We start from the raw sequence: 13,763 nt of genomic DNA, 5'->3' as shown, positions 1-13,763 counted from the left end.
ATTAGCCAGCAGAGGAAAACGAGAAGTAGAAAGAGAATAATTTGTGAGAAACATACCAAGCCTCTCTCAGTTTAGGAATTTTAACCAGCAGAGGAAGGCGAGAAGCAGAATAGGATAATATTAGGTAAATGTTTCTCCCTGATCGTACCTACAAGACAATTTTCTGGGCTAATGTAATTCAGGCGAGACGAGCAGGCACCTAAAACGTTGTGTGTGTGTACCCAGGCTGAGACAGGGAACGTTTGTGATATTCCGACACACACACACACACACACACACACACATACAGGTCCTGAAAATAAGACTGAGAGTGGTGGACTGCAGCAGGAGGAGGGGAACTTCAGCCTGCAGTCCACTGGGTTTGCTTTACGGTGATCCTGGCCCAAATGAGAATCCGAGGTGAGCGCCGTGTATTGTCCCCTTGTTTTTATCTGGCGGAACTGGGCATGACTGAATCTCCTTGGTTACTAGTCAAATCACCTCCCCCCAGTCTGACTAAACCTGTCCATTAATTGAGCTGAAAAGATTAGGGATGATCGCCAGGTATTTTTTTTTTTTTATGTGTCCGACTCTGGGCATAGGCTTCACAGCCTGCTATCAAGGCCCAGCAGTCCTCCTACATGCCATACACCTCTACATGTCACCACTTCGGCGCTAACACCCACCGTCCATATTGAATACATGCTAGGGCTGTCTCATACAGGACTGGTGTATTGGTATTAGCGGGGGTATTTTTACGACATGTCGGCGGGTCTTCTGGTAGATCAGTAAAGCCTGATTTAATGAAATTCAAATCCTTAAACTGTTCCCTGCCCCAGCCGGGATTCGAACCCGGGTCCGTAAGGACTGCAGGCCACCTCTCTACCGATTGAGCCACCGCCTCCCCCAGAAAACGCACACTTTACCACTGTACCACAGAGGCTCCATATAAAGGCGTCAGTCTCCTTGGTTACTAGTCCACCAATTGAGCTGAAAGAATAAACGCATCACAGATTCGATTAAGGAAGCCCCCTAACACCTTTTCCTTGGCGATTTATTTTGCTTATTACACATTATTACCCTTTGCATGCTATACAATCCAATATCGACATCTACATAAACAACGTACGAAAAGGATATTAACCAGACAAATTCAAAAATAAATCGCTAAGTAGGAGGTGCTAGGGAGCTTCCTTAACCGATGAGAATAAGGACTCGTCTCCTTGGTTACTAGTCCGTTAATAGAGCTGAAGGGGTTAGGGGTCTTTGCCAAGTTAGAACAAGCACACTATAGTCATTAACCTGCACATACCTGAAGCCAGATATATACAGGTAAATTATTGACACTAACTTGACGCTGCGGTGTGTGTGTGTGTGTGTGTGTGTGTGTGTGTGTGTGTGTGTGTGTGTGTGTGTGTGTGTGTGTGTGCAAAAACAGGTCATGGATAAAACATGTCATTACCAAGCGACTCACGTTAGAAATTAAAACAAGCAAACACATGACACCCCCCTCCCCCCACCCCCCTTACTCTCTCTCTCTCTCTCTCTCTCACACACACACACACACACACACACACACACACACACACACACACACACCAACATAAACACACATTACCACGAACACACTAGCACTTTCCAATCCCCCCCCCCTCTCTCTCTCTCTCACAGATATTCCCGTGTCCATCGCCCGCCAGTGACCATAAATATTTCCCCACTCGACATAGCCTCGTGGGTCATGCATACACTCTAAATATTGGGGTCAGCCGGGGTCACGCACTCCACCCCCCCCTCCTCATCTCTCTCTCTCTCTCTCTCTCTCCTTTAGGACAGGAAAACTTGATTGGATTAAATCTATTCCTGGATATTATCGGTGTCGTCATCATCATCATCATCATCATTTTATCTCCCTTTATCATCATCATCATCATTACTTTCATCATCATCATCATTCTATTTACCAACATCACTATCATCATCGTCATCATCACGATCATTCTAACCGTATTTCCCATCACCATCACCCTAATCCTATTTCCCTTCTTCATCATCATCACTATTATCATCATCATTACCATCATCATCATTTCTTTTCCCTTATTATCCGATATCATCACCATCATCATCATCTTAACCCCAGTTCCCTTCAACAACATCATCACCATCATCTTAACTCCAGTTCCCGTCACCATCATCATCATCATCATCATCACCATCTTAACTCCAATTCCCCCACCGCCACCACCACCACCACCATCATCATCATCATCACCATCATAACTCCAATTCACCGCATCATCATCATCACCATCTTAACTCCAATTCCCCTCACCACCACCACCACCACCACCACCACCACCATCATCATCATCATCATCATCACGTTATTTTTTTCACTAATACACAAGCCTGGTTTATACAATGTAAATATTAGGAATAAACACACACACACGCCCCTCCCCCCCCCCTCCCTCGCCCACCTGTCATTTTTATTATATTTGGCGACGGTGTAGGTAAAATGCTGCACACACACTGAACGTATTGGTGTGTGTGTGTGTGTGTGTGTGTGTGTGTGTGTGTGTGTGTGTGTGTTTTGTGTCTGTGTGGGACTGCGTTCTTGCATGTGTGTGTGTTCTTTTACGTATGAGTGTTGGTGTCTGTGTAACTATGTGCGTTCTTGTGTGTGTGTGTGTGTGTGTGTGTGTGTGTGTGTGTGTGTGTGTGTGTGTCGGGGGACGTATGACTCCCCCTCAATACGCACACAAGTTGCCGAATACATTTTTTCACCAAGCCCCGCATATTCCATTACCATCTCTTCCGTCCGAGAACGCATTTTATTCTCACTACCATCAATTAGTTTATTTACCATAATAATCAAGTAATGAAAAAAAAAAATCAGAGAATCGAAAAAGGCCCCCCTCCCCCCCAAAAAAAAAACAAAATAAATACAAAGAAAAATATATGAAACTCGTATTATAATTTCTTTTTATTTCGAGTCTAAGAAATTTAATTGAGCTAAATGAAAAACCGAAGCAATAAAATAAAAATAATCCATATATATTTTTTCTATTCGAGTATTACAAAGGTGAAAAGGAAAATGTTTAATAAGAGAGTGGAAATATGCATCACTTTTCACCCCATCCTCCTCCTCTCAATGCATCTGTACGTCAAGGAAGTTTAGACATCTGAAAGTTATCGCCTCTCTCTCTCTCTCTCTCTCTCTCTCTCTCTCTCTCTCTCTCTCGACATATGAAAGTTACTGCCTTCCTCTTCCTTCTTTCCACCCACGCCCCCCCATCTCTCTCTCTCTCTCTCTCTCTCTCTCTCTCTCACACACACACACACACACACACACACACACACACACACACACACACACACACACACACACACACGCACACACAATCCCAGACCATAAACACCATTCAGAGTTACCCTTTTCCAACGATATATAAACAATCATATGCTTATTATTATTATTATTATTATTACTACTATTACTACTACTACTACTACTAATATTATTATTATTATTATTATTATCATTATTATTATTTAGCATAGGCCAGGCTCTCACAGTGAAGATACGAAGGTGTTTAAGTGCACCCTGGATTGCACGAATGTTGCAAATATTGTCACAAGGAAAATATATCACTGCAAAGCAACATACGAGGAGGTAAATATCGAGAGCTGACACGAAGGGAAAGAATTGCCATCGTTTTTCCCGTTTTCTGGATTTGCCTGGATTTCTGTCTTTTATTTTATTTTTTTAAGTCGTCCTCTTGATTCCCATTTTCTTTAGTCTGTATTTTTCTTTCTAGTTTGAACAGAAAGAATTGGGATTGTATTTTTATTTTTCGTTTGTCTTTTTTATTTATCTATATTTCTGTCCTTTGTTATTTTATTTCTTCCAAGTCGTCCAACTTATTCCTGTTATCTTTAGCTTTTTTTGAGTCAACTGAAAGAATTGGGATTATTTTATTTTTATTTTTCGTTCTTTTTCTTTACTCAAGATTTTTTTTTTTCCCGTGTTTTGAGTCGTCCTTCTTATTCCTGTCTCTTCTTTTCTTACAACTTTTTTTTTTTACTTCTTCATTCATTTTCTTTACGTGTCTTATTTTTTACGTTCTTAAGTCGTCTTCCTTTTTCTTAAATCTTTTCTTAACTATTTTCATTTTTAATATGAGACGAAAGACAACCTTGATATATTTTTTTTGTCTTTCTCTGTAATTCTGTTTTTTTGGTTATAGAAATTTTCCTACATATTCCAATCTCTCTCTCTCTCTCTCTCTCTCTCTCTCTCTCAACTACACACGAGGATGTCAACAGCAAGAGGTGACAAGAGCGAAAAGAGTTGCCATTGTATATATCTTTTCCTCTCGTTCTTTTCACCCTTCTATTTTCTTTGCGTTTTTTGTTCCCCCCCCCTTTTTTTCTTTTTTTTGTCTTTCTCTTCTGTCTTGTTTTTTTTTTTTTTACTTCTCTGGGGTGTATTTTTATATTTTCATCTTTTTCCATGGCTGTCATTTATTAATTTGTTTTATTTTTTGTCATTCTCTTTATTCGTGTATTTCTTCTGTTGTTTTACTGAATTTTGTCTTCGTCTTTATTTTCTTGTTCTTTTAAGTATTTCTTTTTGCCTTAAGTGTATTTCTTTTTGTCTTAAGTGTATTTCTTCTTGCCTTAAGTGTATTTCTTTCTGTCTTCCACTTTAGTCTGTCATTATAATCTTAACTGTTTACATTTTAACCTCTCTTAACTCTTCGCATATTTTTCCTTTTCTCCTGCATATACTACCTATCTATCTATCTATCTATCTATCTATATACATATATATATATATATATATATATATATATATATATATATATATATATATATCTATATACATATATATATTCATTTCTCTCTGTTAATACTTTTTACCTTTCCCCCACTCTTATTTGCATTTTGTGTGTGTGTGTGTGTGTGTGTGTGTGTGTGTGTGTGTGTGTGTGTGTGTGTGTGTGTGTGTGTGTGTGTGTGTGCGCGCGCTCCCCCCCCCGAGTATGTGTGTGTGTATGTGTGTGCATGTTTGTTTGTGTGAAAACAGGGCCAGGAATCGACAGTGACTCTCCCTTATAAACCCCATCTAATACCATTAAGCTGAACAAAATCGTCAGGAAGCAGGAGGTAGGAATAAAAGACGTGTCATATGGTATAATGATTTGGGGATATAGAGCAGCAGGACACAGAGCACCAGGACACAGAGCACCAGGACACAGAGCACCAGGACACAGAGTGGCAGGACACAGAGCACCAGGACACAGAGCACCAGGACACAGAGTAGCAGGACACAGAGCACCAGGACACAGAGCGGCAGGACACAGAGCACCAGGACACAGAGCGGCAGGACACAGAGCGGCAGGACACAGAGCGGCAGGACACAGAGCGGCAGGACACAGAGCGGCAGGACACAGAGCACCAGGACACAGAGCACCAGGACACAGAGCGGCAGGACACAGAGCACCAGGACACAGTACCAGGACACAGTACCAGGACACAGAGCACCAGGACAAAGTACAAGGACACAGAGCACCAGGACACAGAGCGGCAGGACACAGAGCACCAGGACACAGAGCAGCAGGACACAGAGCAGCAGGACACAGAGCGGCAGGACACAGAGCAGCAGGACACAGAGCACCAGGACACAGTACCAGGACACAGAGCACCAGGACACAGAGCGGCAGGACACAGAGCACCAGGACACAGAGCACCAGGACACAGTACCAGGACACAGAGCACCAGGACACAGAGCGGCAGGACACAGAGCACCAGGACACAGAGCACCAGGACACAGAGCGGCCATTAGCGAGTGCATGACCTCATTAAGCGCCCTTAGTTAATTGGCGACTGAGCTACGTCCCAGACTGTTAATGAGGATGGTCAATTGGGGCATTAATTAACACACACACACACACACACACACACACACACACACACACACACACACACACACACACACACATAGAGAGAGAGAGAGAGAGAGAGAGAGAGAGAGAGAGACCCCTTATATCCAAATCCCTATATGTAAACTAATGAAATAATTCCTATAGAGTCTCTCACGCCTTCATCGCTGTCACGTATTTTATCTTCTCTTATCTGGCTATCGTTAAATCCTTTCACACTGATTTTTTTACCATTAAATCCCACTAAATCCCACTACCTATACCCCTAATCCTCGGTAGTTCAGTAGTAGCAGTGTAGTTTGTAGGATTTTTTTCGTGTGTCCATAATTCAGCTTTGAAATGTTAACTCTGCCTGTCAATTGAAGTGGTATTAAACTCTACGGATTTCACACGTATAACTTCCACTACAAATCCCTTCCTGAACTATATTCGGCCAAACTGTACCGGAACGACACTGGTCAATTTCCTTTTGATGTACCTGACTCAGCGCCCGTTTTACTACACATTCCCCTCCGTCTCTTGCTCAGCTCTCTAATGCAGGCGTGTTCTCGTGTTCTCCATCCATATCATGTACAGGGATCACCTCAACTGTGCCCCCCTCTGCCGGTAACCTCCAGTCTCTGTCTCTGTCTGTCTGTCTGTCTGTCTGTCTGTCTCTGTCTCTCTCTCTCTCTCTCTCGTATCTCAAGAAACTACGGACAGAGAATATTAACTGCCCTATAAGTAACCTCTCATCTTCTAAGTCTAAAAGACATACACAAGAAAAATACAAAGACTGCATATAAGGCTACAAAAACCAAAAACACCTCCTTTTCATTTACCAATCTTTCCATTCGGGGATTCCTGAAATGTATACTTAATTTTTCACCGCCAACCAGACGATATTATTCATTACAGAAGTCGCCTCTCATCTTCTAAAAGGTTATTCAAACAGAGCAAGACGCCCCACTGAACTTGAGACGACAATACCTCATAAAAAAAGAAAAAAAGAAAAAGAAAATTGTCGACCAAGATGCCAAGTTTGCCCTCCAAGACACACCCGGAAGTTTGGCGGGAAGTTTGACTGTTGGTAATTAATGATGAAATGTTGGGGAGAGGTGGAGAGGGGTGTGTGTGGGGGGTTGTGTGTGTGGGGGGGTGATTGTGTGGGGTTGTGTGTATTGGGTGATTGTGTGGAGGGTCGTGTGTGTTTGGGGTGATTGTGTGGGGGGATGTGTTTGTGTTGGGGGTGATGGTGTGGAGGGTTGTGTGTATTGGGGGTGACTGTGTGGAGGGTTGTGTGTGTTGGGGGTGTTTTTGTGGGGGTATGTGTGGGGGAGGGAGTTTTGTGTGTGTGGGTGGGGTCGTGTGTGTGTGTGTGTGTGTGTGTGTGTGTGTGTGTGTGTGTGTGTGTGTGTGTGTGAATGAACTACCCTACTGAGTGTGTTGTTGAGTGTGGCCAATTAGTGAGTGTTTAAGCAGTTTTCACCCTTATGTCAGCACTTCACACGGGTCATAGGAGCCACTCAGCACTAACCATAACACTCTTTGCTTATTCAACATTGTATCTCTTTCCCTTACTTCCTGTTTCTTCCATAAATCGTCTAGGCTTTTGCCCGCTTCCCCCTTCTGCACACTTCCTCTCTCTCCCTTCCTACCATTTTTCAAACATTCTTCTTTTTTTTTTACCATATATATTTTCCTCTTCCATCTATACGTATGTTTCCTTTCTTACCCCTATTTCTTTCCGCTTCCTCCCTGTCCAGCTGTCTATCTCTCTGACTGTCTCGTTTTTCCTGCCTGCCTGGCAGTCAGTTTGTCTGTCTGTCTCTGTCTATCTGTGTGTGCTTGTGTGTGTATGCATTTTTGTGTGTAATATATGTACACACACACACCTGATTTTTCTTCGACCTTGCATCTTAACATCCTTTTCGTCTCTTAGGTCATCCGTTGTCCCCCCTCCTCTCTGTCTCTGTCTGTCTGTCTCTCTTTCTCTCTCTCTCTCTCTCTAAACACCTGGCCCTGCCCTTCAACACGCCACACATCCATCTCCACCACAAACACAAGTTATTATGACAGCCGTAGAGAGAGAGAGAGAGAGAGAGATCCCGTCCCTCACACACAAGCACAGAACTCTACTCTCAGGCACACACGCTCCTAAACACACACTCTCCCAGACACACACACACTCTCCAACGCACACACACTCTCCAGACTCTCCCACGCACCCAGTCATCCTCTACTACTGACCAAATTCAGCAGTGTTGATTCAGTACTGCTTGTGTTGGCTTGTGTTCGTCATTCAATTATCAGTGTTTCTTCTCTCTCTCTTTATGATGTAATTAGTAACGTTGATAATTTAGTTAGTGTGATCATATAGGACTGTTTATATTATCTATGTGTGTCTGTATGTGTGTATTATGTGTGTGTATGTATGTGTGTGTATTATGTATGTGTATGTGTGTGTGTATTATGTATGTGGATGTATGTGTGTGTATTATGTATGTGGATGTATGTGTGTGTATTATGTATGTGTGTGTATTATGTATGTGGATGTATGTGTGTGTGTATTATGTGTATGTATGTGTGTGTATTATGTATGTGGATGTATGTGTGGATATTATGTATGTACGTATATATGTGTGCATGGAGGACAAGGTGACATGGAGGCGATTTGTTTGTGACTAGACATTGATGGATAGAAAGGCAGATAGACAGATAAATATATAGACTGATAGACATATATAGATAGATAGATGGATAGATAGACAGACAGACCAACAGATAAATGAAAGCAAGAAAAAGGGAAAGAAATATAGAAAGGAAAAATGGAATGTAGTATAGAAAACGAACAATAAAGAAAATGAAAAGAAAGACAGAGAAATGAAACCAGGAAAGGAGAGAGAGAGGAGCTGGGTGAAAGAAAACGAGAGGAAAAAAGATTAGCGAGAATGCCGGAGAGAGAGAGAGAGAGAGAGAGAGAGAGAATGTTGTGTGTGTATCTATGTAAGTTTGTGTGTGTGTGTGTGTGTGTGTGTGTGTGTGTGTGTGTGTGTGTGTGTGTGTGTGTGTGTGTGTGTGTGTGTGTGTGTGTGTGTGTGTGTGTGTGTGTGTGTGTGTGTGTGTGTGGAGGGGAGGGAGGGCTTGGAAGGGACAAAAGAATAGGAAGATAATTGAATTGTTTGAGGCAGCATCCCAGCCTTTCTCCAACCAGGTACCATTTCACCGCCACCACAACTACCATTTCATCGCCACCACAACTACCATTCATCGCCACCACAACTACCATTCATCGCCACCACAACTACCATTCATCGCCACCACAACTACCATTCATCGCCACCACAACTACCATTCATCACCACCACAACTACCATTCATCACCACCACAACTACCATTCATCGCCACCACAACTACCATTCATCACCACCACAACTACCATTCATCGCCACCACAACTACCATTCATCACCACCACAACTACCATTCAGCATCACCCGTGTGGTTGCGATAGACGGAATGTGCATTTTTTTCGGCTAATGTTATGCGATTTTATGCTGGTCAGAGAGAGAGAGAGAAAAAAAAAACCATTGTCATTACCATCCCCACCACCACTACTACCACCACCACTACTACCACCACCACCACCACCACTACTACCACCACCACTACTACCACTACCACCACCACTACTACCACCACCACCATCTGTCATTCAGTCTTTTCATCCCCACTGTCACCACCACTATCACCACCACCACTACCATCACAACCACCACCACCAGCACAACTTGGCTATCACCATCACCACTATCTCGAACACTACCACCACCACCACCGCTAGGCTATCACCACCACCACCACCACCACAAGGCTATCACCACCACTACCACTATCACTGCGGCTGACAGGCCAACAAAGAATATTTAAAAGACCCTCTGGGGAAAATGGAAGGGAATAATAGTGTATATATATATATATATATATATATATATATACCATATACACTCGCATATGTTTTTCTCTATCTATCCACATTTGTGTGTGTGTGTGTGTGTGTGTGTGTGTGTGTGTGTGTGTGTGTGTGTGTGTGTGTGTGTGAAATCTATCTATCTATCTATCTATATACCTAGGCTGCTTCCCCCAAGGAAAGGGAGGTAGCCAAGACAGGACGACACACTCTTTATTTACTCATCCATTCAAACACATTCATTCGCATCTTAGCCCCAAAGGGGAGAACGGACAGATCCTCACCGCACCACACCGCACAAGGGTCAACTGCGCAATGCAATCAGTGACATCCGCAACAGGGCCCGACAGCAGAACTGGTTTACCCCTGCCACATCATAACAGACCCATCCCCTTACCCGCACCTGACCTGACTAGCTGATCAGACCAAATGCGGGAGAATATCCCCTCAGGGCTGCGTCATCACTTATTCATTCACAATTTCTCTCCATTTATTTCTGTCACGCACAGCCACTCTTCCTTGCTCAACAGACATCCCTCTCGCATCCAGCGCTCTCTTCACACTGTCCATCCATCCTATTCGTGGTCTTCCTCTCAGCCTTACACCTCTCACATCAGATCTAGTTATCTTTTTCACCAATCGCTCATTATCCATTCTCTCCATATGCCCAAACCATCGCAACACCCTCTGCTCAACTCTACCAGCCATCTCCCGAACAACTCCAGTTCTCCTTCGCACTTCATCATTTCGCACCCGATCCATACGCGTCACTCCACACATACTCCTCAGACACCTCATCTCCATTACATTCAAACTTTTCCTCTCTGCTACACCCATATTCCATGTTTCAGCCCTATATAATGCAGTCGGTACCACAACACCCTCATACAGCCTTCTCTTTACATCCATTCTAAGCGAACGACATTTAAACACTTTTTTCATTCCTCCCATCACCTTTCCTACTTCATTTATTCTAAACTTCACTTCTGCATCTGTTCTTCCATCCACAGCAACATGTGACCCTAGATATTTAAAACAATCTACCTCCTCAAGTAACTCACCATTCAAAACTATATTCATCCCCCTACCATCTATCAACCTCGTACACTTCATCACTTTACTCTTATTCTCATTTACTTTCAATTTCCTCCTTTCACACACCCTTCCAAACTCCTCTACCAACTGTCTCAATCTCTCCTCTGAATCAGTCACCAGTGCAGTATCATCTGCAAACAGCAGCTGCTTCAGATTCCACTCTCCTCCATCAACATTTACCAGACTCAGACCACCTAAAACTCTTGCATTCACCTCCCTTACAACACCATCCATGTAAATATTAAACAACCAAGGCGACATCACACATCCCTGTCGCAGCCCCACTCTCACGGGAAACCAATCACTCACAGCATTTCCCACTCTTACACACGCTCTACTATTTACATAAAAACTTTTCACCCCTTTTAGTAACCTACCATCAAGTCCATACAATCTTAAAACAGTCCACAAAGTCTCCCTATCAATTCTATCATACGCTTTCTCAAAATCCATAAATGCCCAAAACACATCCATGCCTTTCGCTAAATACTTGTCACACACTTGTCTCACAGCAAACACCTGATCAACGCATCCCCTCCCTCTCCTAAAGCCACACTGCTCATCACTAATCACTCCCTCTGTACCCTCTCTAACTCTCATAATTAACACTCTACCATACACCTTACCTACAACACTCAACAGACTTATACCCCTAAAGCTAGTACATTCATACTTATCACCCTTGCCTTTATACAACGGGACCACACAAGCACTTGCCCAGTCAACTGGCACCATACCTTTCTCAAAGCACACATTCAACAATCTTACTAACCAGTCAACAATAGTCACTCCACCACCCTTCAGGCATTCCACAGCACGCCCATCCATACCTGCAGCTTTCCCTGTTTTCATCTTCTTTACTGCCTTCTCCACTTCCTCCTTCGTGATCAAAGAATCATTCAACTCTCCCAACACATTTATTCCTTGCACCCTTCCATCCGCCACAATCTCAGCCACCCTTTCCTCCTCTACATTTAACAATCTTTCAAAATACTCTGCCCATCTCTTCCTTACTGCATCCATCTCAATTAACATCCTTCCATCCTCTGCTTTTACTCGTTCTTCCTTCCCAGACTCTCCCTTTCGCACCCTTTTCACCTCCTTCCAAAACATTTTCTTATTCTGTTGAAAATTCTCTGTCAGCCGCCTACCCCACCTCTCATCTGCTGCCACTTTAGCATCACGCATAGCCCTTCTCGCTCTATTCCTCTTTTCCTTATACCTTTCATATGACATCTCATCCTTCCTCTGCAGCCACACTTCATATGCACGTCTCTTCTCAGCCACAGCCATACTTACTTCCTCACACCACCATTCACTTCCTTTTCTTACACCACCACCCACACGTCTCACACCACACACCTCTTCTGCATGCCCCACCACAGCACTCTTAAACAACTGCCATTCCTCCTCCACGCTGCCATTTTCCCGATCTTTCACTGCGTTCCACTCATCTTTCAATTTCTACTGATACTCTATCTTTTTCTCTCTTTTATCCAACTCACTCACTTTCAAAACCTCCCTGCCACACCTAACCCTCCAAGCTCTCACCCATCTCTTACCTACTCTTAACTTTCCCTCCACCAGGTAGTGGTCAGACATACCTCCACCCTCCCCTCTCAGAACTCTCACATCCAACAATCTTCCTATTACATTCCTAGACACAACCACATAGTCCATCAAGGCTCTATCAACAACCCTTCCACCCTTCTGTCTCACCCATGTATACTTATAAATATCTTTCTTCTCAAACAGCGTATTCCCAATCACCATCTCTCGCTCAACACACATCGCTATCATTCGTTCCCCATTTTCATTTCTTCCAGGCACACCATGCATACCAACTACACCTTCAACTGCTACATTTCCCACTCTAGCATTCAGATCTCCCATCATTACCACATTCACATTCGCTCCAAAACTCTGCAGACACTCATCAACATCATTCCAGAAAGACTCCCTCTCTTGTTCATCCCTTTCACTACCAGGCCCATATGCACTCACAAACACCCACAACTCACGTTCAAATTTCGCTTTCACCCATGTCAGTCTCGATGACACCTCCTTCCATTCAATTACACATTGCTGTACTTCCGGACTCACTAACAAGGCCACACCTTCTCTTGCCCTTCCTCTATCAACACCTGACAATCTTCCATTCACACTTCCAAACATAGACTCACCCTTCCCTTTCATCTTCGTTTCACTCAAAGCTAACACATCCAACTTTCTTCTCACAAACATTCTCCCAATCTCCTCCCTTTTAGCCTCAATCGTACTACATCCACGCACATTCATAGACCCAATCTTCATGGTACGGGGATAACTCCATCCACTATACGAGACAAGACAATGAAACTACAAAACGAAAGACAACCAGCCAGCAAAACTGAATAAAATCAGTGAAAAGTGTACACAATCCAAAACACAACACTTGGGATTTGCCGAGTCCAACTTTTGTGCTACACCGTGTCCGTGACCTGACCCCTCGTGTGGGCGTGACACCTGACCCACACACCGTCATTCAGCCACTCTGCCGCAATGGGGTCACCGCCGCACAAGGTCAAAGGTTAATAAGGATTTCTAGATTCTAACATTATTTTTACAGCCGTCCTTGCCTTCTAAGAGCACTAGATACACACACACACACACACACACACACACACACACACACACACACACACACACACACACATACACACACACACACACACATCCCCTTCCCAGCGCCTCTCAAGACAGAAATAAGATACAAAATAATAACCAAGGAGATTCTAAGTGGAAGGCGTTTG

Source organism: Coenobita brevimanus, chromosome 76 (assembly GCF_032717465.1).
Source record: "Coenobita brevimanus isolate Jiangsu-jjx chromosome 76, ASM3271746v2, whole genome shotgun sequence".
Classification (NCBI taxonomy): domain Eukaryota; kingdom Metazoa; phylum Arthropoda; class Malacostraca; order Decapoda; family Coenobitidae; genus Coenobita; species Coenobita brevimanus.
This window is presented reverse-complemented; position numbering follows the sequence as displayed.